The 22273-nt window shown below is 45.5% G+C and overlaps 1 protein-coding gene across 1 annotated transcript in view; it reads left to right on the top strand.

Annotated features, from left to right (window-relative positions):
• Positions 1-22273, top strand: part of LOC115635670 (zinc finger protein 436-like) — a 340481-nt gene that overhangs the window by 232396 nt on the left and 85812 nt on the right. The gene's annotated exons all lie outside the window — the stretch shown is intronic.

The following is a 22273-nucleotide window of genomic DNA, read 5'->3' as shown; positions in this document are numbered from 1 at the left end:
GATGCCTGTCAGCTCTCTGCCTTATATACAGTTTTTGAGCCTTTCTGATTGGTTGTTCTCTCAGTGCCAGTGATAAGCATAGTCCCCTCCTGGTGGGGTGATACCTATTCAGCCAATCAGCTTTGCCTGTCATTTGAGCTGGACCCAGATGAGAACCTCCTTCTCACCTGAATGACCCCTCACTTCAGGTAATTCTCCCTGCTGAATTTTACTTAACTCCAGTTGCCTGCATGCTATTGGTCAATTCCAACCTAAGTCCTCCATTTTGATTTTCTGAGGTAAAATCATTGTGGATTTCTAGCTAACCTTACCTTAAACTATCTCTATTTAATACTTGTAAAAAGCCTTAAATCTACAACTAACTACATTTTTATGCATGTCTAAACATTGTGATACCATCACAACTTTTGTTATGCTAATTGGAGCAGGTGAAATATTTACAATTTTTTTTTCTCTGCCTGCTTACAGTTGTGTGGCTGAATGCTCTCCTGAGAGACTGCTTTCCACAGGGTCTTTTGTGGGAGGCCTAAAGGCCTTGGGATCCCACCTTTGCCTCCACAGCATCAGCTTCCGAGGAAAATGGTTGGGATTAGCTAGTGAATCTCATCTGACGCTCGACCACTTTTTCTAATCTAGACTGATCATCTTATATATTCTAGACCCCCACATTAGCAAAGCAATTATTGGAATCACTGAGTTCCCCATTGCTCCTGGTTATGCCAAAAACATTTATATTTTGTCCCTTAGAGACCAGAACTAAATAGATTTTAAAAGTGCTTTAGCAGGGATAGCAAAATGTGGTGTTTTGGGGTTTGGGTTATATGAAGGTGATGGGGTGAGTAGGAGGGATTCCCTCTTCTTCACTTTACTGTCACACTCCACTCCAACACAGCAGCATCTGTCCGCTCTTTGAGAGTTTATCCTCTCCCCCTTCGACCTGATTTCTTTGATCCTGAATCAGATTCCCAAGGGCTAGAGCTGAAAGTGTCCCAGACCTGGAGGGGGAATTCAAATGAATCCCAAAACTCTGTTTTACCTTTCTCAGTTTAAATCCCTGTTTATATTTATTGGTAAAGTAGCTTCTGGGCTTTTTCCAGCCACATCCAGAACGTTTGGAGATGGGAGGATTTGGGCTTTGGTTTGTTTGTTTCTTTTTTTCTTTCTTGCATTAGGATGATGCTAAAAGTTTTGTAAATGACAACCAAATAATGAGTAGGTGCTGAGTACAGGAGGTTTAGCCATTTAAGATAATAGATACATTTGTTTTCCGCATTTTGGGAGTTATGATTCTGTGGGATTTCACTTTATGAAGCTGATAGTGTTTTGTAGCCCACCTTGTAGTGTTGGTTTCTCTTTCTTCCTGAAGGCCATTTGGTCACATACTTTGATATTAGTTTAGTTTGACAGGATGTAGTATAGTTTATTGAGGACTTCACGAGACAAATGATCATTTGCCAGAAGAGTCCTTTCTAATTTTATTCTAGCCTTTCTTAATCCTTTGTCATGAGACCTTTGTGGTGTTTGAACGAGTGGGTGAGTGCTAGATTCACACTGAGAGGCCGAGACTGAAAGGGGCATGGATTTCCTGGCTGACCCCTGCAGAGATGTGATATCCAGTCTAAGGGGGCAGGATGGGAGGTGAGGGGAACAGAGCTGGAAAACTGTAGACTTTTCTCTTGAGAGCTAGATACCTGAGGCTGAGAACTGTGAATTGCTGCATCAATGCCAGAGAGATACTGGAATTGCCCTGTGAGTGTTGGGTGAAGCCCTCCCTCAAATCTAAATGGCTACAAATGATGCCCTGAGAGGTATGAAGAAGGGAGGGGCCGTATCTCCTGACTGGTGAGAGGACAAGCCTGGGAAGAAAGAAGCTGGGGAAGTCAGCAGGCCTGGTCCAGCCTTGAAGCTAGGCTGACCCCCATCATACAGGCCACAGAGAGATGAGGAGCTTGACAACCCAGTTGGTCACCCCCTTCCTCCTATACCAGAGTGTCCTGTGGGGAAGACAGCAATTCTCTCTGCCCTGCTCACCCCACACTGCATCCCTCTAATCTCAGTGCCTTGGATTCCCTGCCCTCAGAGTGTTTGCTTTGTGACTGGGTCCCAGCATCTCTCCTCTATTCTCTGCACTTTTCTACGAGTTTGTAAATATCACTATGTTGCTGGTGCATGGGGGATTTGGGTGCAGCAGTGTACTGGGCTGAGGATGAAAAGTACTATGCTGAGCGGGGCTGGGAAGTGGGGAAAGGAGTCTGTCTTTGTTCGTCCTTTGAAATAATAAAGTAGAATTTAGTTTCTCTCGCTCCCGGTGTTCTTTGTTTTGCATTAAATATTCACCAGATTCAGAGTGGCCGTTACAAGTAAAAGCAATATAATCATGGTCTGGTACAGAAATGCACAGTGAGGTCACCCATACAACTTTACCTCTGACCTGTCATAGGCTCAACTGCAGGCAGTATACTCTCAAATGTATGTAGAAAAAATATTGGTAAAGCGATTCTGCTCTCTGAACTGGATTTCAGCTCGAGACCCCCACTCTCTCAACCTTACCACCTGCCTAATTCTAGCTCAGACCCATTTAAATCAAGGGGGCTATTGGCAGTAGTAAAATTAGACATATGAATAAGGTTTTTGCAAGACTGGGACTTTAGAGTGCTAGCTTTAGGAGTCTCTCTCTGTTGATACTCAATGTGTTTCTCATACCACAGCTTTCCCCAAATTCATTCTTGTCTAGCTACAAAATAATTGTGTCTCAGTTAATATTGTGATTATTTGTAATACAGCAGCAGCCAAGGCTCCACAGCAATCTTAACTCCTATCCTCTGTTGTTCCTTTCTCCATTACTGTGTCCTATATTACTTTATTTTCCTACTGCTTAATATTAGAGTGAAGCTTAGAGATTTCATGAGCATTTCCCAACCATATCCCCTGAATTTCTATTTTAAAGTTCTTTTGATCAATTGTGCCAACCTTCATTCCAGAAGTATATTTCCCTCCCTACTCAGGTGGCATCCATCCCATGAGGACAGTCCTCTGTCCATGAATGTCTCCCAGTGGTTGAACATCCCAAAGCCCTTCTTATAGCACCATTTCCTGTGTCATTTATTGATCATCATAATCTTGTCTTGCCTTTGCTTTCCTCATCTAGGGACAGGTAGAATCCTACTGAAGATCACCTGAATCTCCATTTCTTTAAGTGTCTTCCCCTGCCTGGTGTAGTCTCCCTTAATGTGTTCCAGTGAGAATCCAGCAATATTGTTTGTTCACATGTGAAGGACCATCAGTGGATTATTTCCTATTTCTATTAGGATCCTCTTCCTCAGTCCATATCCCATACCTTAGCTCCCAACAGACAGCACACCCTTCTATTCTCCAGATCAGCTCTGGTGGAAGGCCTCTCTATTCTTAGTAGGGAGTCCCCAGTCATGTGGACCTGCCTCTTCCTGGTGGTGGCTTGATTCTCTGGCCTTCCTCTTGTTCTTTGTCTGCAAGTCTTCCGGGGGCTCCGAATTCTGGATATCTCCATTGATTCTTCCCCTTTTCTAATAGGACTAGCTGTTCTTCTCCTCTTCCTTGCTCTCCCATCCCACCTTCTGTTGCTGTCTGCTGCACCCATCTTTCATTTTCCAACTCAGCAAACCTGTTCCTGAAGTCTAGTTCTCCTTCACTAGCCATTCTTTTCCTGTACCTGGTTCTTGTAGTCACATGCTTCCACTGGCCACTTTCCTCATCCCACAGTCTCCCCTCACAGTTCTCCAGTCCAGCTGGCATCTGCCAGTCTTGAGCTTTCCCTTCAGCCTTCTCCTGCCTTCCCTCCATCATCTGCTCAAATTCCCTTTGAAACCCCACTGTAGTTTCTGTCTGCATCGCCAAACCTTGGATCTTCTCTTCCATCCGCTCTGTAAAGCGGTGCTTCATAGAAACAAAGCGCTTCTCAGTTACCCACGCTGGGATAATGTACATCTCGTAACTTCCACATCTAGTCATCTTCATTGTCTCTTCTGCTTGTTGGGTCACTTCCACTGCTGCCTCTGTTGTTTCACGCCTACACTCCTGACAAGAAAAGAAAACAAAACAAAACAGCACACACAAAATAAACCCAGAACATCCCCCACACTCTCCCCTAAACTTACAAACCTCCACTTAAATTCAATATTTTCAGCTCTGTTGGCTGATGCCTCTGCTGCTGCTCACACTACAGTTCCCATGGAGGAGGCTGCCCAGAGTACTGTGGTAGGGAAGAATTGTCCAGTGCAACATTTCTGAGCCATTGTTGAATTCTCTGTGTAATGTTACAAGCTGAGGCCTGACTGAATTTGCTGCTTGGTTGTTACTGAGGAGGTTCAGGTGAATTGAGGATGCTGAGTAACATCAGCTAAAGCTTCTGCCCGATTTTACCCTGCCTTGGGATGACAATTGCTCCCTGCATTCATGGAGTTAGAAGGATGTAGAGGGGGACAAATCAGGGGTGGGATGGTCAGAATCTGTGCAGGGTGAAATGGCTGAGGAGAGACAAACAGCTGGAGGCAGGGGGAATAGAGGGGCTGAGGGGCAAAATCAGGGATGGGGTAGCAACCAGGTTAGGAATGGGATAGAGGTGCTGATAGACATAGACAGAGATGAAAAACCCTGGAGTAGAGAGGGGCAGATGAGATAAAAATTACCCCAGATGGGCTGAGCCATAACAAAAATAGAATGTGTGAGGCAGAGGGTGTCCCTCCCACCTTTCAGGGCCATGCTGCTCAACAGCCACTTCCCAGGGATGTTTTCTTAATGGCTCAGTGCATCCCAATGCCTAGACATGGCAGTTCTTCTCTGTCTGATATGATGCATTGAGCTGCTAAAGGAGACTTGACTCCATGAAATAATCTATCCCTTCCCCTCCAAAAAAATCAGATGTGTTTTTAGTGTTTAAATGAATCCCATATTAGTTTATATGACAGCATATAGCCTCATAGCAGTTCACAAATCCATCTTAGCTGCTGTTCTGGTTGTCATCCTCTATAAGTGTCGTTTTTTTGCCTTTAAATTATCTACTTTTAAAGATGTTTTTATTACTCATAGCTCTTCATCATTTACCTTCAGTAACATTGTGAGATAGTTGACACCAGGCATCATTGTGCATATTTGTAATAGCAAATATAGTAGAGTGGGCCTGGTGCAAGATCTGAGGCCTGAACCAGAGGCAGTGAACGAAAATCAGGCTATGCATTAAAGCAGATGCTCACAGGTTCACTGCCCAGTACATGAACTTGACAAAGTTGTTGCTAGTGTACTAGGCACTAGAGATTTACGTAAATATATTCCAGCTAGTACAGATAGTTTAATTTGACAAACAATGGATAGGGATGTGTTGTCCAAGATATCAGGAAAAAGGGGAGATAACAAATGTCTCATGAACCACATAAGGTGGTACATAAGTTGTTTATCTCAAATTGTGTGTTTCAGTCTATAAATGTTGGGGTACTTCACTGTAAGCCTTTGTCTGGCCTAGGGAGCAGCAGAAAGTCTTGCTGCTGACTGGCCTGGTCCAGTGTAATGGGCATACATGTGATAGTGTACCTGTAGAATCTGTCAGGTGCTAGTGTGACACTAAGTGAGAAAGGGTTAGTCATGTAGCGTGCTAGTTGACCCAAATCCAACTTTTAGAGACATATTAAAAAGTATGTCAGTGGTCATTAGGGCCATTCTGTGTTAGATAAATTAAAACTTTGAAATGTAGCCTTCTAGTGTTAGAGAATTAGAAGAAGATAGTGATTGTAACGGTCTGTGTTTGTTAACCTCGAACAAGATATAGGTAACGTAACCTGTCTGTCACTATGTTCTATTTCCGGGGTTGGCAACCTATGGCACATGTGCTGATTTTCAGTGGCACTCTGCTGCCGGCCTGGGGTTCCGTCCACCAACCCCCTGCCAGCCGGGGTCCCAGCTGCCAGCCCTGCTCAGCCCGCTGCTGGCTGGGACCCTGGCCAGCAGGGGGCCAGCGGCCTGGACCCTGGCCGGCAGCCCCGCTCAGCCTACTGCCAGTCTGAGGTTCTGGCCACCGGCCCCTGTAAATGTAAAATGTATTACTGGCTCGCAAAACCTTAAATTACAGTGACTAAATGAAGACTTGGAACACCACTTCTGGAAGGTTGTGACCTCTGTTCTGTTGATTCAGAAATTAAAAGGGAATTTTAACATTTTGATGAAGCTTGGGTGTAACAATATCATTGTCTATATTTCTCTTTGAAATCTGTAGGAATCTGTCTATGAACTGCTTAATGGATAATTACTTTAGGCTGATGAATGCAACTAGTTACCTGTGTATACATAGAAAATAGGAAGTTTTACTCCAAAGCCACAATGCTTCACCCAAGGAACACCTGCTGTCAAGAGGCTGCCAGAGAACTATAAAAGGAACTCTTGGGCCCTGATCCTCTTATCTCAGATCTGCTTAAGCTTTGTCAGGGGAAGTTTGAGTCTCAAGACTGAGATCTCCAGATCCAGTGTGGATCATCCTGACATTGGACTATAACCTGTGGAACTAATTCTAAAAAGAACTTTTTGCAGCTCTGAAGCTCACCATCTCTACTATGAAACTGACCTTAGAACTCTATTCATATCTGTATATATAGTGATTTTTTAACCTATATACTCTTTTTTTAAAAAAAATAAATAAATTTTAGTTTAGATAATAAGAATTGGGTGTAAGCGTGTATTTGAGTAAGATCTGAAATATTGGTTATCCTTGTGGGTGATGTGTCGAATCCTTTGGTATTGGTAGAACTTTTTATATGATGAAAAAGATTTTCAGTAATCCTCATCGTATTTGACTTGGGTGTCTGGGTAGGAGCTGGGTTGCTTTAAGGGAACTGTATTTCTGGCTTCTGGGTAACCAGGAAGGTATTGTAGATGTTGTTGGCTTGGTGAATCTTAAGTATTAGAATAACCACCTGTTTGGGGGATTGTCTACTCCAATCTTTGCAGTTTTGCCCTGATTAAGCAATCTCAGTGTTGCCCCCCTGAGACTCTGGTGACAGCTTTGTTGACAATAAACCTAGCTGAGCGCCTTCGCCACTGAACCAAGTCTGTGGTCTTTCTGGGCAGTACTATCGAGGTCTGCTGGGTCAGTTACCTGTGCAAAGCTGGAGAGAACACACCCACAAGCCACACCCACCCCTGTCCATAATCACTAAATATGTAAATAATCACTGAAAATATGTTGCTAGTAATTTCAGCAATCACATCTCAGTTTACAGCACTTCCTGGTTTGCACTGTAACATTCATTTTCATTTCTAATATTTTTATATTTACACAAGTTCATTCTTTGAGTTTATATGACATCAAGGATGACAGATCACCTGTATTGGTGTCAAAACTTCGCATGTTTCCTTTAAACCACCAATGGGGATTGCCTTGTTATTTTGCCTCTTGATCCAGCACACTAGTGCTTTTTCACACATTGCCACTTGTGAATAGAACTTGATTCCCAAATATTCACCATAGGCCAGATTTTTAAAGGTTGAATGCACTTAGATGCTTTTGAAAATCCCACTAGTGACCTAAATATCTTTAAAAATCTTGCCCTGTGGTTACTGGACTATATTTTAGGAAATCTCTCAAAGGCAAATATCTACCGAAAGTTTTGATTAACCTCAGTTATGAAATTTAAAAAACAACCCCCCCTCCCCCAACTACTAAATACATTATGGGTTCTTGTTATTTGCCTTTTTTGTTCCTGGGCCTTTAGAGGGCACTACTTTCATACTTCTGTTGTTATCTTGCCAAAGAATCCATCTGTATAAAATGGTTGTACATTTCAATACCATTTTGGACTCCAGTAACATGTGCCAACCCTTTCTAACTGAAAATGTATTAAAAATCCTTAATCCCCAATCCTGCAAACACTGAAGTACACACTTAACTCTTCTATTCATCTATGTATGCAACAAATGAAGTAAATTTGTTTTTTCTACTGGAATGTTTATACTTCTAATTGCATATTTTAATTCCATAGCCTTTTATGTGTGCTATTTATTTTATTATGACACACTTCAGTGATATTCTTCATTCTGACAGGTTTACAATCAAAACCAAACATTTTTAAAACTGAATTATCCTGTTCCTCTTTTGCACTTTGGGAGCAGGGAGGCAGCAGGAACGTATTGACCTTACTTAAGTGCCTTGTCTCCACTATGGCCATGGCTACACTCACACTTTACAGCGCTGCAACTGGGGTGTGAAAAAACACCCCCCTGAGCGCTGCAAGATACAGCGCTGTAAAGCGTCAGTGTAATCAGGGCGGCAGCGCTGGGAGCATGGCTCCCAGCACTTTACGCTACACCCGTAAAGGATGTGGTTTACATGCAGCGCTGGGAGAGCTCTCTCCCAGCGCTGCCGCTCCAACTACACTCACACTTCAAAGCGCTGCTGCGGCAGCGCTCCCGCAGCACTGCCGGGGCAGCGCTTTGAAATTCCAAATGTAGCCATACTCTATGTTTTTTAAGCTGGGATAGCTAATACATGTTACTTAAAATGTGTTTTTACTATATGATATCATTGAGGACCCAGACTATAAAGTTGACACGTTAAATGCACCATTGTTCATATCTTGACAACTCTGATACTCCCTGTGTGGCTAACCCTACACCTTTGCTATCAGTTATTTGCAGCTGTCTGCAGCCCCCACATTTGTATGCATGTTGTGTAAAGCCACTTAAAGTATTTTAAACTAAAGGAATTAACAGACTCCCCCATTTCCCTTATAACTTTCCCTTTATTTATTAAGAGCTTCTCTACAGGGTGTGATACTAAACGTGTTGCCCTGGGTAGAAAAGCCTTTACAATATTTCACAGTGTCATAAACAGATAGCTAAGGGTTAATGTCTCTTTCACCTGGAAAGGAGTAACCTGAAACACCTGACCAGAGGACCAATCAGGAAACAAGACTTTTTCAAATCTGGGTGGAGGGAAGTTTGTGTCTGAGTTCTTTGTTTTTTGTCTTGTGTCTGTCCCTCTTGGCTATGAGAAGTGATTTTTTCTGTCTCCTGGCTTTCTAATCTTCTGTTTCCAAGTTGTGAGTACAAAGAGATAAGACAGTGGTTTATACTGGTTTGTTTTTTGTTTTTTTTTTGTATTTACATGTGTGTAGTTGCTGGAGTGTTTGAACTGTATTCTTTTTGAAAAAGTCTTGTTTCCTGATTGGTCCTCTGGTCAGGTGTTTCAGGTTACTCCTTTCCAGGTGAAAGAGACATTAACCCTTAGCTATCTGTTTATGACACACAGGTATCAATTTTGGCCTGGTAAAATATCAATAAATGGTTCAAGGTTAAAATTTAAGGTGACCTTGCTCCTTCTTTCTGCCCTGTGCTGATCAGAACATTTTTCATGATCAGGAGAATGAAGGCCTGGTAGTGTCATGGTAGATCCTATTGTGCACACCGTGGGTGTTGGCCTAGTGGTACAGTGATTCACCTTATAAACAATGTATGGAAAGTGATGGCACTCATGTCCCATTAGAATTAACCAGATGATCCATATTTTTGGTGCTTTAAACTGTAAAGATTCCAATTTGATCTCAGTCTCTACCTGCTCACTAACCACTTGAGATATAAACCTTTTGTTAGTGTGTGCTCACAGGAAAATTTAACTCTCAAACACGGCACCAGGCCCCATCACTGTGAACTGGGTTGTGAAATGTACCAGGACTGACAGAAGGAAAAACAAACAAACACAGACTCCCCTGGTACTATCATTATAGTTCAGACTTTTTTGCCAGACAGACATTGCTGCTCCAGCTCCCTCTGTGTTCCTAGCTTGTAGCAACTTAAATCATCTCAGCACTATGGAAACACCAATCAGTTCCTGAGAGATTGTGAAAGTCAATGGGAGTCAGGCACCTTCCTGCCACATTCATAGCTTTCTGAGGTTGCCCCTTCATCCTCCCAATCACCATGTGCAGTGTGCGGGTATTAATCACCCTTTTCTGAGGGGCAGAAGTGGAGGTTAATTCCAGGAGACAGAGACTGAAAATCTCACTGTGGATCTCAAATCACTGACCTCTGTGTTGGTGCAGCACAGAGGGGTGGGGGAGGCAGGGCTGTCCCTTGGGGGGTGTGGGGCCCCGAGACATAGGTGCCCAGTTTCTATCTGCCAGGGTATGCTCCCCCTGGCTCTGCCCAGGCCCCACCCCATGTCTTCCCTGTCCAGTTTGGCCCCTCCCCAGAGTGCCCTCGGCTCCTCTCCCTTCCTGCCCAGTGCCCCCAGACATAGTGAAACACATGATCAGCAGTAGGTGCTGGGAGGAAGGTGGCTCGGGGGTCTTCTCGCACCCTCCCACCTCACCAACCTCACAGGGCTCAGGGCAGTAACCCCAATTAGCTGTACTTTAGGCATGGCTCTGGGGGGGAGGTGAAATCCACTCCACCTCCCAGGACAAGGGCATGGGCTTCCAGCCCTGCTAGCATGGCCCCTGGGTGGGAGTGCTGGATGCAGCCCCTCTGCAGCACTTGGTCACTGGTGTGGAAAAATTACCACACGTGTTTGGATCAGAACAGCCTGAGGCTCCTTTGTTACAAGCAATGCAGGGAGGGACCACCAATTTGGCAGCTCTCCCGAATAAAGAAACACAAAAGCTTATATAGTTTAAAGCCACAATTAGTCAAACACATTTCATTAGTAATTTTCCTTAACAGAAAAACAGCCCCTTATGAGGAATACAGAAGCACAAGCTTTCCTGTTGATTAACAGGTTGTTCTTTAGTAGTTAAGACAGAAGCTTATATTTCTCAAGATTTGCTGTTGCAATTGTGTCTTGTTAGTAATTTTCCTTACCCCCTCCTGCCCTATGACCAGGTACACAGTTATCTTGACCAAAGTTTTAGGCCCATTCAATTTTCCTCTACACTGGAGGCTCCTGCCGTGGTGTCCAGGGGAGTGGCTGCACTGCATGGTCATGCTGTACATCCCTCTTCCATGCTCTCACATGGGTATTTTATTTGCTGTGGGTGGGTTTCACCCAGAGAGGCAGTCTTAAACAAAAAGTTTCTAGCCCTTGTGGCTGTGGACAAAGCTTCAAAATGTGACGCCAGTGCACCCTGAAGCTCCAAAAGGGGAAGGCAAATAAAGAGACCCCCAAAGCTGTTATTTTTACATAATTTCATGATTTTTTAAAGCCAATCTCATGATTTTTGGTGAACCTGATCCAGGATTTTTGAATTTTGGGGGTTGGTAATATCAGAGAAACTTCTCAGCAGTTCCAGAAGCCTTGCTTCTTCCTACTTTAGTTACAGTCACTGAGCTATATTGTCTGGGCTTGTGTTGTTCTGTCCCCTTGCCCCACCACAGCCATCCCTGGGGGGTGAGGGGGACACATAGGCTCTAGCCACAGGCTGGGAAGTAGCACTGGTCCAGGCACAACCAGGGGAGATGCTGAAGAAGTTTACTCCAGGTTGATGCTTTTCCCGAGTGGCTGCTGTTGTGCCCAGGCTGGCAGTGATCTGGATGCCTGTCCCTTCCTTGAACTCCCTGCCTCACCAGGCTCTGGCTATCCCATTGCTCATGCTGCTACCCCAGGCTAGGTGGATGCTCCCTCTCAGGGATGGTTGCAGGTTCGGTGTGATCCCTGCCCTACTGGGCACTGGGAAGGGCCATGTCCCAGGCTATGAGTTCTAGGCATGGGGGAAGGAAGCAGAGGAGCTGCCCCTGGGTGCCACAGACAGTGGCACTGGCCTGGATCCCCCCTTTCCTCCACCTGCCCCTCTCCTTGAACTGCCCCCTTTGTCCTGCCCAGCTGTTAGAGGGGAGCCTGCCCCATTCATCTCTGTGGATCCTCCACTCCCTAGATCTCAGTGCTAGTGACCAGATCTCAGAAGACATTTAGGCACCTAGCACCATGGAAGCAAGGAGCCTAAATACCTTTGAGGATCTGGGCCTATGTACCTGTTCACTTATTCTCACCTCCCACCGTCTCAGTGTTATGCCCCTGTAGCATGCACCAAGCATGGCTGTTCTAAACTCTTCACCTCAGTATGAGCTTAACATGTCCTGAGCATGCTATTCCCTTCCCAGTCCTTGGCACAGCATATCGGTCTGTCATGCTTTAGTGCAATGAGCCTAGTCCAGCAGAGAGCTCCCTGCTCTCCACTGATTTCTTTAGCTAATGCTTAGGCCAGGTCTACACTAGAGCTATATCAATATAATGACATCACTCACAAGTGTGAAAAATCCACACCCCAGAAGTGATGTAGTTATACCAACTTAATCACCCGTGTAGACAGCGCTATGTGGACGAGAGAGCTTCTTGCCTTTTCGGTAGGTGGATTAACTATGCTGATGGGAAAAGCTTTCCCAACAACATAGTCTTCACTAAGGAGCTAGAGTAGCACAGCTGTAGTGCTGTACCTGAAGACAACTCAAACCCTTAGTGCCTTCCTTGGTTGGCTTTTTCCAGTACTGAGGTGAGGGAAGTCTCGGGAGTGGCCCCCTGGAGCCCAAAGAAGCAGGAGAGGAGCCCTGACAGGAGACACTGTTGTGGTTACAGCTAGTTACAGGGGTGGCTTCTTTGAACTGGACTCAGGGGGGGTTGCAGCCACTGAATCACACTGTGCATAGAAACGTTCTGGTAGTGGTGTGGTCTGAATTAGACACCTTGCTGCAAATTAGCTTCCTCTATCTCTCACTTTCCCTGGCAGTTGAAGAGTGTTTGCAGAGGGGATTTGCTCTCTCTCTCTGTTCTCCCCTTGACACCATGGGTTCTATGCATGATGCTCCCCTTTAATGCTGGGAGAGGCAAGTCCTATGTGCAAACCTCCCCCTCCTCACCACACCACAACCAGCACAGGTGAAAGTTCACCAGTCCAGTCTGGTCTGGCATACTGGCAAGAGCCGGTACACAGCTGACTATACCAGCAGGGGGCAGCTTCTTCAGGCTGTCAATGTAAAAGGCCCTGGCCCTTTAAATTGCCACCAGAGCCCTGGGGTAGTGGCAGTGGCCAGGAGCCTCGGGGCTCTGGCAGTGATTTAAAGGGCCCGGGGCCCTGTCTGCTGCCGCAGCTATGACTACCATGGGGCTCCAGTGGTGATTTAAATAGCCTGGAGCTCCTGGCTGCTCCAATGCAGCCGGAGCCCCAACCCTTTAAATCATCATCAGAGCCCCAGGGCTCCCACCGTCACCGCTACCTTAGGGCTCTGGCGGTGATTTAAAGGGCCTGTGTTTCCTGGCTGCTGCTACCGCAGCCAGAGCCCCGGACCTTTAAATAGCTGCCGAAGCCCTGGGGTAGTGGTGGTGATTTAAAGGCCCTGTCCCTTCCTCCTGAGGCTCGCCTTCCGGTTGAGGGCCCCCCTTGCTCAGGACCCCGGCCCTGTGTATTGGTAAGTCCCTTAAGTTACTTTCACCCTTGACAACCAGTCTTAGAACCTGAGTGCATGGGTGTTTGCAGGACTTGGGCTGCGGGGCTGGAAATAGCTTTGTAGACATAGGCCTGGTCTACCCTACGCATTTATACAGAATTTAGCTGCGTTAAACCGAATTTACCCTGCACCCATCCACACAACAAAGCCCTTTATTTCAATATAAAGGGCTCTTAATATCGATATCTGTACTCCTCCCCGACGAGGGGAGTAGCGCTTAATTTGGTATTGCCATTTTGGATTAAGGTTAGTGTGGCCGCAATTCAACGGTATTGGCCTCCAGGAGCTATCCCACAGTGCACCATTGTGACCGCTCTGGACAGCAATCTGAAGTTGGATGCACTGGCCAGGTAGACAGGAAAAGCCCCGCGTACTTTTGAATTTCATTTCCTGTTTGCCTAGCGTGGAGAGCTGATCAGCACGGGTGACCACGCAGAGCTCAGCATAGGCAGGACTGAGTCTCCATTTGTGTGTGGGCCTTTGGTTCACACAGGTAAAATACGAAATGTCCCAGGGTATGTATGTTGGGGGACAGTTCTAAACGGCAGCTTAATTTTTTTATTTGCAGCAAAATGTAGAGATCTAAGTATTTGATTGTGAGCCCTGGTAGCAAGGAGTAGGCTGGGGTAGGCACGACCATGCGGTGCTGCTGACTGGGAGAGCAGCCTGAGGCAGAAGCCTCCAGCTGCCATGATATTCCAGGCAGGAGTGAATCTCCATTACACAAAACTTAAAGAAGAGAATGACCTGGAATCATTCCCTTTTTTGCCCAGGCACCCTCAGCCAACCTCACTAAGGCCAGCCAGGAGCACCCACAGGATGATGATGACGGATATCAGTCATACTGTACCATCTGCCTTCCGTAAAGCAAGGCAAGAGGATGCCGCTGTGTATGATTTTTTTCCCTTTGCTTTCACGGGCGGGAGGGCGGCTGATGACATGCATCCTGAACCACCCGCGACAATATTTTTGACCCTTCAGGCTTTCGGAGCTCAGCCCAGAATTCAAATAGTTTTTGGAGAGTGCGGGAACTGTGGGATAGCTACAGTTGTCAGTCGCCCTTCCCTCCATGAGCATCCGTTTGATTCTTTGGCTTTCTGGTACGCTTGTCTCAGGTCCTTTAGTTTCATGCAGCACTGTGTTGAGTCCCTGTTGTGGCCTCTGTCCATCATCGCCTTGGAGACTTTTTTCAAATGTTTTGGCATTTCGTCTATTGGAACGGAGTTCTGATAGAACAGCTTCATCTCCCCATACAGAGATCAGATTCAGTATCTCCCATATGGTCCATACTGGAGCTTTTTTTAATTCTGGGACTGCATGGTCACCTGTGCTGATCAGCGCTCCACACTGGGAAAACATGAAATGAAATTCAAAAGTTCGCAGGGCTTTTCCTGTCTACCTGGCTAGTGCATCTGAGTTCGGATTGCTATCCAGAGCGGTCACAATGCTGCACTGTGGGATAGCTCCCGGAGGCCAATACCATCAAATTGTGGCCACACTAATCCTAATTTCACTCATTGGGGAGGGGTACAGATATCGATATTAAGAGCCCTTTATATCTAAATAAAGGGCTTTGTTGTGTGGACAGATGCAGGGTTAATTCAGTTTAACGCTGCTAAATTCGAGAAACTCATAGTGTAGACCAGGCCTAAGGTACTACAAGTACTCCTGTTCTTTTTGCGGATACAGACTAACATGGCTGCTACTCTGAAACCTTTGCTTTTTTAAGAAAGGGATAGATAATAAGACAAAAGATATCATAATGTGTGCAGATCTGGTCACCCCATCCCAGAAAAGATATACTGGAAATGGAAAAGGTCAGAGATGGGCAACTAAAATGATTAGGGGTATGAAACAGGAGGAGAAATTAAAATAACTGGGAATTTTCAGCTTAGAAAAGAGATGGTTAAGGGGAGATATGATAGAAGTCTATAAAATCTTGACTGGTGTGAAGAAAGTGAATAAGGAAATATTATTTAATCCTTCACATAGCACAAGAACTAGCAGTCACCCAATGAAATTAATAGGAAGCAGGTTTTTTTAAAAAAAAGGAAATACTTCTTCACACAACATAAAGTGAACCTGTGGAACTCTTTGCCAGGGGATGCTGTGAAGACCAAAACTATAACAGGATTAAAAAAAGAACTAGATAAATTCCTGAAGAATAGGTCCATCAGTGGCTATTAGCTAGGATAGGGAGGGATGCAACACCATGCTCTGAGTGTCTCTAGCCTGTTTGCCAGAAGCTGGGAATGGGTTCTGTTCATTCCCTCTGAAGCATCTGGCCTTGACCACAGTTGGAAGACAGGATACTGGGCTATATGGACAGGGTTGGTGCAAGGAAGTTTCATGCCCTAGGCAAAACTTCCACCTTGCGCCCCCCCCCCCAGACCTGCGGCAGCTCCCCGCACCCCCTCCGTCCTCAGACACTCACCCATTACAGCTCCCCCCCTGCCCTAAGGTGCCCCCCCGCGGCAGCTCCCCCCCAAGCCGTGCGGCACCTCCCCACCCCAGCTCACCTCTGCTCCGCCTCCTCCCCGAGCATGCTGCCCCTGCTCTAATTCTCCTCCCAGGCTTGCAGCACCAAACAGCTGATTGATACTACAAACCCGGGAGACCGGAGAAGAAGTGGAGCAGCAACCACGTGCTTGGGAAGGAATGCTGTAAAAAAAAAATTGGGGGCACTGTTTTTTAGCACCCCCAAATCTTGGTGCCCTAGGCAACTGCCTAGTTCACCTTAATGGTAGCACCAGCCCTGAGTGGGGGGAGACCCCATGCTTGCCTAGACTGTGGGAAAAGCTACAGTTGGCGGTCACACCTTACGAAACATCAAAGAATCCACACAGGAGAGTGCCCCCATAAATGCTTGAGCTGTGGGAAAAGTTTCAGTTGGAACTCAAACCTTGGAACACATCAGAGAATCCATTTGGGAGAAAAACCTCATAAATGCTTGGACTGTGGGAAAGGCTTCAGTCAGAGCTCACACCTCATTATGCATCAGAGAATCCATACAGGGTATAAACTCTATAAATGTTCTGACTGTGAAAAACCTTCATTCAGAGATCACACCTTCTTAGACATCAGAAAGTCCACATGAGAAAGAGACATCATAAATGCCCAGACTGTGGAAAAAGGTTTAGGAAGAACTCACACCTTATCATGCACCAGAGACTCCACATGGGAGAGACATCTTGAATGTGGGTGACACTTCAGTTGGGCACATATCGTATCAGGTATCAGCAAATCCACACAGGGGAGAGTTCTTTTAAATGTCCTTAGCATAGAGAAAGCTGCAGTTGGGAAGCTAACTCCATATTGGACCTCAGAGACTCCTCTATACAGGAGAGAAATGCTGACTGTGCTCTGACTAGGGCTGGTTACAGTAATATATACATCTCCATTTCCTAATTCCCATACACAGTGGTGGCATTTGGCTCCCAAGTACCTAGCTGCCCATCTCTGGGGGCAGGTTCCATCAGCAGCTCACCCTGAGGTGATCAGGGACTCTTTGGCTTTGCCTGCTCTAAGCAAACCCCAGGCAGAGGGGAAGAAGTCCCGATCAGCCCCTCCTCCCTGCTGCAGCCCTGGGTGCTGAACTGATGGACCGTCTTGCCTCCTGCTAACCTGCTGGGGGAAGGGAGAAAGAAACTCCTCCAGAAGCTCCCTCTGAAGTTTCCCCCACCTCCCTTCCTATCCAAGATGGGGTTTCCTTTCCACTGAGATTAGGAGAAGTATACTTGGGCCAGGCCCCACCTTCACTCCACACACTTGTCCCCATCCTGCATCTTCCAACAGTCTCTGGGCTCAGCTCAGCTCCCACACTTACCTGGAACTGTTCCCTGCAGGATAACTGTCCCAGGGTGCTGGGAATCAGATGTCAAGTGACCAGGAGGGGGTTTTGCCAAGGATCTGGGGGATTTAATGTTTTGGGCTGGTGGAGAAGGGAATCAAATGGATCTCAGTGATCTGGTGATCAAGATATTGGTTATCATGGAACGAGAAGAGAGGGAGTGTGCAGGGTTAGAGAGGTTCTGCCGTTTATCATTCACCTCCTCTGCCCCTTTTCCCTATCACCTTTACATTCAGAAGGCAACACTGAGAGGGACTAATTTCCACAGTTCCTTTTTTGAGAGGCCTAGAAATTCAACCTCAGCAGGAGGTTAAGTTTTTCTAGCATAAGAAAGTGGTCAGGAGTAGCAACCAGAATGATCATGGCCTGTTTTGTAGAGGACTTGGAGGTCTACTGATGAAACATTCTATCCAAGCACTAGATACTATTTTTTATTTATGTTGGGCCAAGCAAAATGAGACCCGACACTCAACTCCATGGTGTTTGTTTGCACGTAATGCAATGACTTTGAATGCTGCAACTGATCAGTTCAGACATTTCAGACATCTGGGCTCCCTATGCAATGCATGGGGAAAGATAGGCACCTTAGGATAGGAGCCACAAAATTCAGTACACTAGGCAGGAAGTCACCTAAGCTGGCCAGTGGGACATGCCAATAAGAGAGTTCTACCCTAAATCAGTCCCTCTGACAGAGTTAGGTACCAAAGTCTGGACTGCTGGGAAATGCCAATCTCTGCTTGGGATGCATAACCAGGAACCCTGCTCCTGGACTAAGGCAACTTCCGCTGCAAGCAATTGGTTTATCACCAGGACCTCCCCAAGCAGGTGAGGGTGGAGAAGTCAGAGTGATTGCTGGGGTCAGGCAGTCCTGGCAGCAGGCTTGCTGCGGTAACTCTTTGTTGCTGTGGGTGGAATCCACATTCCTTGCAAGATATCAGAGCCCAGGCTGCAGATGGGCGAGGTTAGTATCTCCCCAAGTGACCCTACCACTTCAAAGACTCCAGCCTGCCCAGGAAAGCCCAGACAGGGAAGACAGACCTTACATACAAAAAAGAGCTGGGACCCCAGACCCATGGGGAAGATGATCCCCACTGCTCCCAGTAATGGTCCTGCTTGGTATAAAGTTAAAAGGGACCTTCCCATCACAGCCTCCCCTCCTCCCACCAGAAATGATGCCTCCTGGTCACACTGAATGCTCTGCAGATGCTGGTTAAACTGTCTCTGGCCTCAGAGCAGTTCCCTGGGGATTTTAGTCTAAATGATCAGCTCAGCTTGTTTTATTAATCTCTGCTCCTTTGTACCTTTTTACTGATGGTGCTTAGTTTTCATGAGTGTTTTTTTCGTATCCCCACTGATAAATCCCTGCAAAATGGGTGAATGTTGAAAAGCCCCCTGAGCTAGATTCTCAGCTGATGGGAATCAGTGTAGAGCCAACGTACCCAGGGTTAGTGTACACCAGGTGGGGCTCTGACAGCATGGACTCCAATGGAGAGATGCCAGTTCACATTAGCTGGGGATCTGTCTTTAAAATATGATTCTCAGGTGGCAACTACGATTACATTGTGAGGGAAACATTGCTGAATCATTTAAGTGCCTTTTATATGTTGTATCTTTCTAGTTTCCTTCATATTTAAAGAGCCTTCTCCCCCCATTTGGGGAAATGGTGTCTCCCAGGTGTTACAATCATCTAGCCTTTAACTGGCAGATAGCCCCAAACAATGCAGGATAAGGCAGGTTAGTCCCCATATGGGGCTGCTTTGTGTGTGACTGGCCGCCTCCTCCCTGAAGCAGAATGCATAATTGCTAAACCACTCCATCCCATATAACAATTCTACCACATTAACCCCTCACATTCCCACCACTGTATTTAGCCCAAGGGATCCCAAATGTCAGTCTGTCACAGAGCAATGTCCTGAACAAACCTTATGGAATTAAGATGAACTTTACTGAAATAAATCACTTTATTGAATTAGGTTTAATTCCTTTGGGTCCATTGTGTTAAATATGCAATTGTGTATGTGTTATTGTGGCATTATACATATCTTTTCCAGTATGAGGGAGATGTGAATGTAATTCCTCCACTTATCAGGCGTTTGAAAACACTGCCTGGATAGATTTGCATAAACTAATTCAAACTGGATTTTCCAGACAAAGAAAATACTTTGGGATAAATAACCAAGTTTTAGACTGACTCTTGACCCAGCAAATGGACAAGACCCCCGTCCATGGAAAGTTTCAATCCTTCGGGAAGGGTTGAAAGGGCTTTGACCTACAGAGGCTCCATAAGACTGGATGCTGGTTCTGAGCTGAAGCTGTGATGAACCTGAAGCCACAAGGAAACTTCTTGAGTGGAAGGAGTAATCACTGGTCAGAGCCCGTGCTAGAATTGGGATGATCTCTGATAAGTTTATTAGCATGCCTGTAGGTTCTTTTGTTGGTTTTAATATGTTTTCTCTGTAATGCCTTAAGAATAAAATAGGCTTGCTTAGAAAGAGCTGTGTGATAACTTATAACTGTGGGCAGTCATTGTTAATTGTCTCTGAAGAGAAAGCAAGCAGGCCTGCTGGCGCTGCCTGTCTCTGCTGGGACCAACACAGCAAAAGCAGGGAACTAGACCATCTGGAAATGCCCTGATCAGGAGGGAGAGAGACATGAGTCTCCACCCAAAAGTCCAGGTGCCAGAAGCTTTAGAGTCAGGGAGATGCCTGAGATGCACCTCATGGTAAGAAGCGGCCCAGGGAATGTAGTACAGGTCTGTCACACCTTATGCTGGGGTTACGTTCCGCGGTCAGCGCGTAAAGCGAAAACTGCGTATAGTCAAAATGACCCTTGAAAATCCCTTAAATCACCAATAAAGTACAATTTTGTGTATACAACCCTGTACAGTACTATGTATTGTATATAGCAATGTACAGTATAGTATATAATAAAGACTACATATGCAAAATACAATTTTATAGTATTTTTAATAACATAACAGAGAGACAGAAGAATGAAAGAATAATAAATGAAAACAGTACAGTACAGTGCAGTACTGTAAACCTGAACAGTCACCAGTCATCCTGGATATTCTTGCTAGTCTTGTACTGTACACACTCCAATGATTAGTCTTCCTCTTCCCCTGACAATGCTATTATTGAGTCATCAGGGCTTGATGTCGATCCAAGAGATGATGGGCCAGGCTTGGGTGATGGAGAGCGAGTCATAGTCGAAGTGGTTGGCTCTGATTCAGCTCGAGAAGTTGATTGTGTAGGCTCTGCTGCTGGTTGTTTTTTTCTTTAAAAACATGGTGATTGGCAACTGTCACTGTCCTCAAACATTTCTTGGTACGGTATCAAATCATCCGTAATACTACGTGTGATTTTGAGGCTTTGTTCTATAGAGGGATAATATTCAGAAATTAAATCATTCAAGTGTTTCGCTGCTTGGAACACTTCAGAAAATTTATGAAGATTCCAAGTTGCTGGCTCTTCCTGTTTGTCATCATCTTTGTCTTCTATAGATGATTTTATCAGTTCCTCTAACTCTTCGTTACTCAATGTTTCTCTATGGCCCTCAATTAATTCCTCAATTTCTTCCTCGAGGATGTCGACAAAGCCTTCACCACTCACTTGCCTGGCCACCTGAACAATGAGTTGCACTTCTTTATCAATGGTTGGGAAACCCTTAAAATCACTCACACAGTCTTCCCATAGGTTTTGCCAACATGTATTGACTGTTTCAGACTTGATTGCATCCATTGCCTGTTTAATATAAGTGATGCAATCAGCAATGTTGAAGGACTCCATCACATTAACATTGAGATCAGCATCCATAGCAGTAAGGATCCGTGAGAATGTAAGCTTCGTGTACTTAGCCTTGAAACAGCTAATGACGCCTTGGTCGAGAGGTTGGAGGATGGAGGTGGTATTGAGGGGGGAGAAAGATGACTTCAACGTTGTTATGCACAAACCGGAGTGCCACAGGGTGGCCAGGAGCATTGTCTACGATCAGCAACACTTTAAAGTCAAGTCCTTTTTCTTCAAGGTACTGCTTGACCTCCAGAATGAAACACTTTTGGAACCAATCCAGAAATAATGCTGCTATCACCCAAGCCTTTTCATTTGATTACCAGAACACAGGCAGGAGATTTTTGTTCTTGCCTTTTAAGGCACAGGAATTTGAAGCCCTGTAGAGCAAGCCCAGCTTTATTAAATGCCCAGCCACATTGCCACAAAGCAACACAGTCACACAGTCTTTAGCTGCTTTGAAGCCAGGGGCTTGTCTTTCTGATTTCAAAATGTAAGTGCAGGTGGGCATTTTTTTCCAGAAAAGCCCAGTCTTGTCAGCATTAAAAACCTGTTCTGGAAGATAGCCTCTTTCCTCTATGATTTTCTTTAATTGTTTGGGGTAGGCTTTTGCTGTGTCCTCATTGGCAGATGCAGCTTCACCAGTAGTCTGCACATTTTTGAGGTTGAAGCAGTTCCTAAAACTCTTAAGCCAACCTTGGCTGGTTTTGAACTCCTTCTCATCAGAAGGCTGTCTCTTTTCGGCGGGAGGTTTGAACAGCGCATAGATGCTAAGAGCCTTTTCTTGCAACATGTTGCCATTGATAGGCACACGTTTACGGTTCATGTCTTACAGCCATAAGTTTAATGCCTTTTCAGAATTCACTAAAGTCTTACTACGCACTTGGCTCGTCATCTTAGTAGTTACTGGAGAACTTGATGCCATGGCTTGATGAATTTCTCTCTTTCGAATCTTGATGGCACAGATGCTAGATTCGTTGTGGCCGTATTTACGCGCCACGTTGTTGATGGACATACCATCTCTCAATAAGTCCAGCACAGCCAGTTTTTTTCTCCAGCGTTGGAACACATCGCTGTTTCTTCAGTTGAGCAGCAGATGAAGTAGGTGCCTTGCATTCAGGGGTCATGTTATACAGTACGAAAAATACGTACTGTCTCTTTAAATAGTACAGGCACAGTAGAGTCTCACTCAGCACAGCGAGATGCGCACAGTATGAGAGGCACAGGGGGACTGAGTACTGTA

This window comes from Gopherus evgoodei, chromosome 15 (genome assembly GCF_007399415.2).
Source record: "Gopherus evgoodei ecotype Sinaloan lineage chromosome 15, rGopEvg1_v1.p, whole genome shotgun sequence".
Lineage (NCBI taxonomy): Eukaryota > Metazoa > Chordata > Testudines > Testudinidae > Gopherus > Gopherus evgoodei.
The sequence above is the reverse complement of the archived record's forward strand: the minus strand, read 5'-3'. Positions and strand labels throughout refer to the sequence as shown.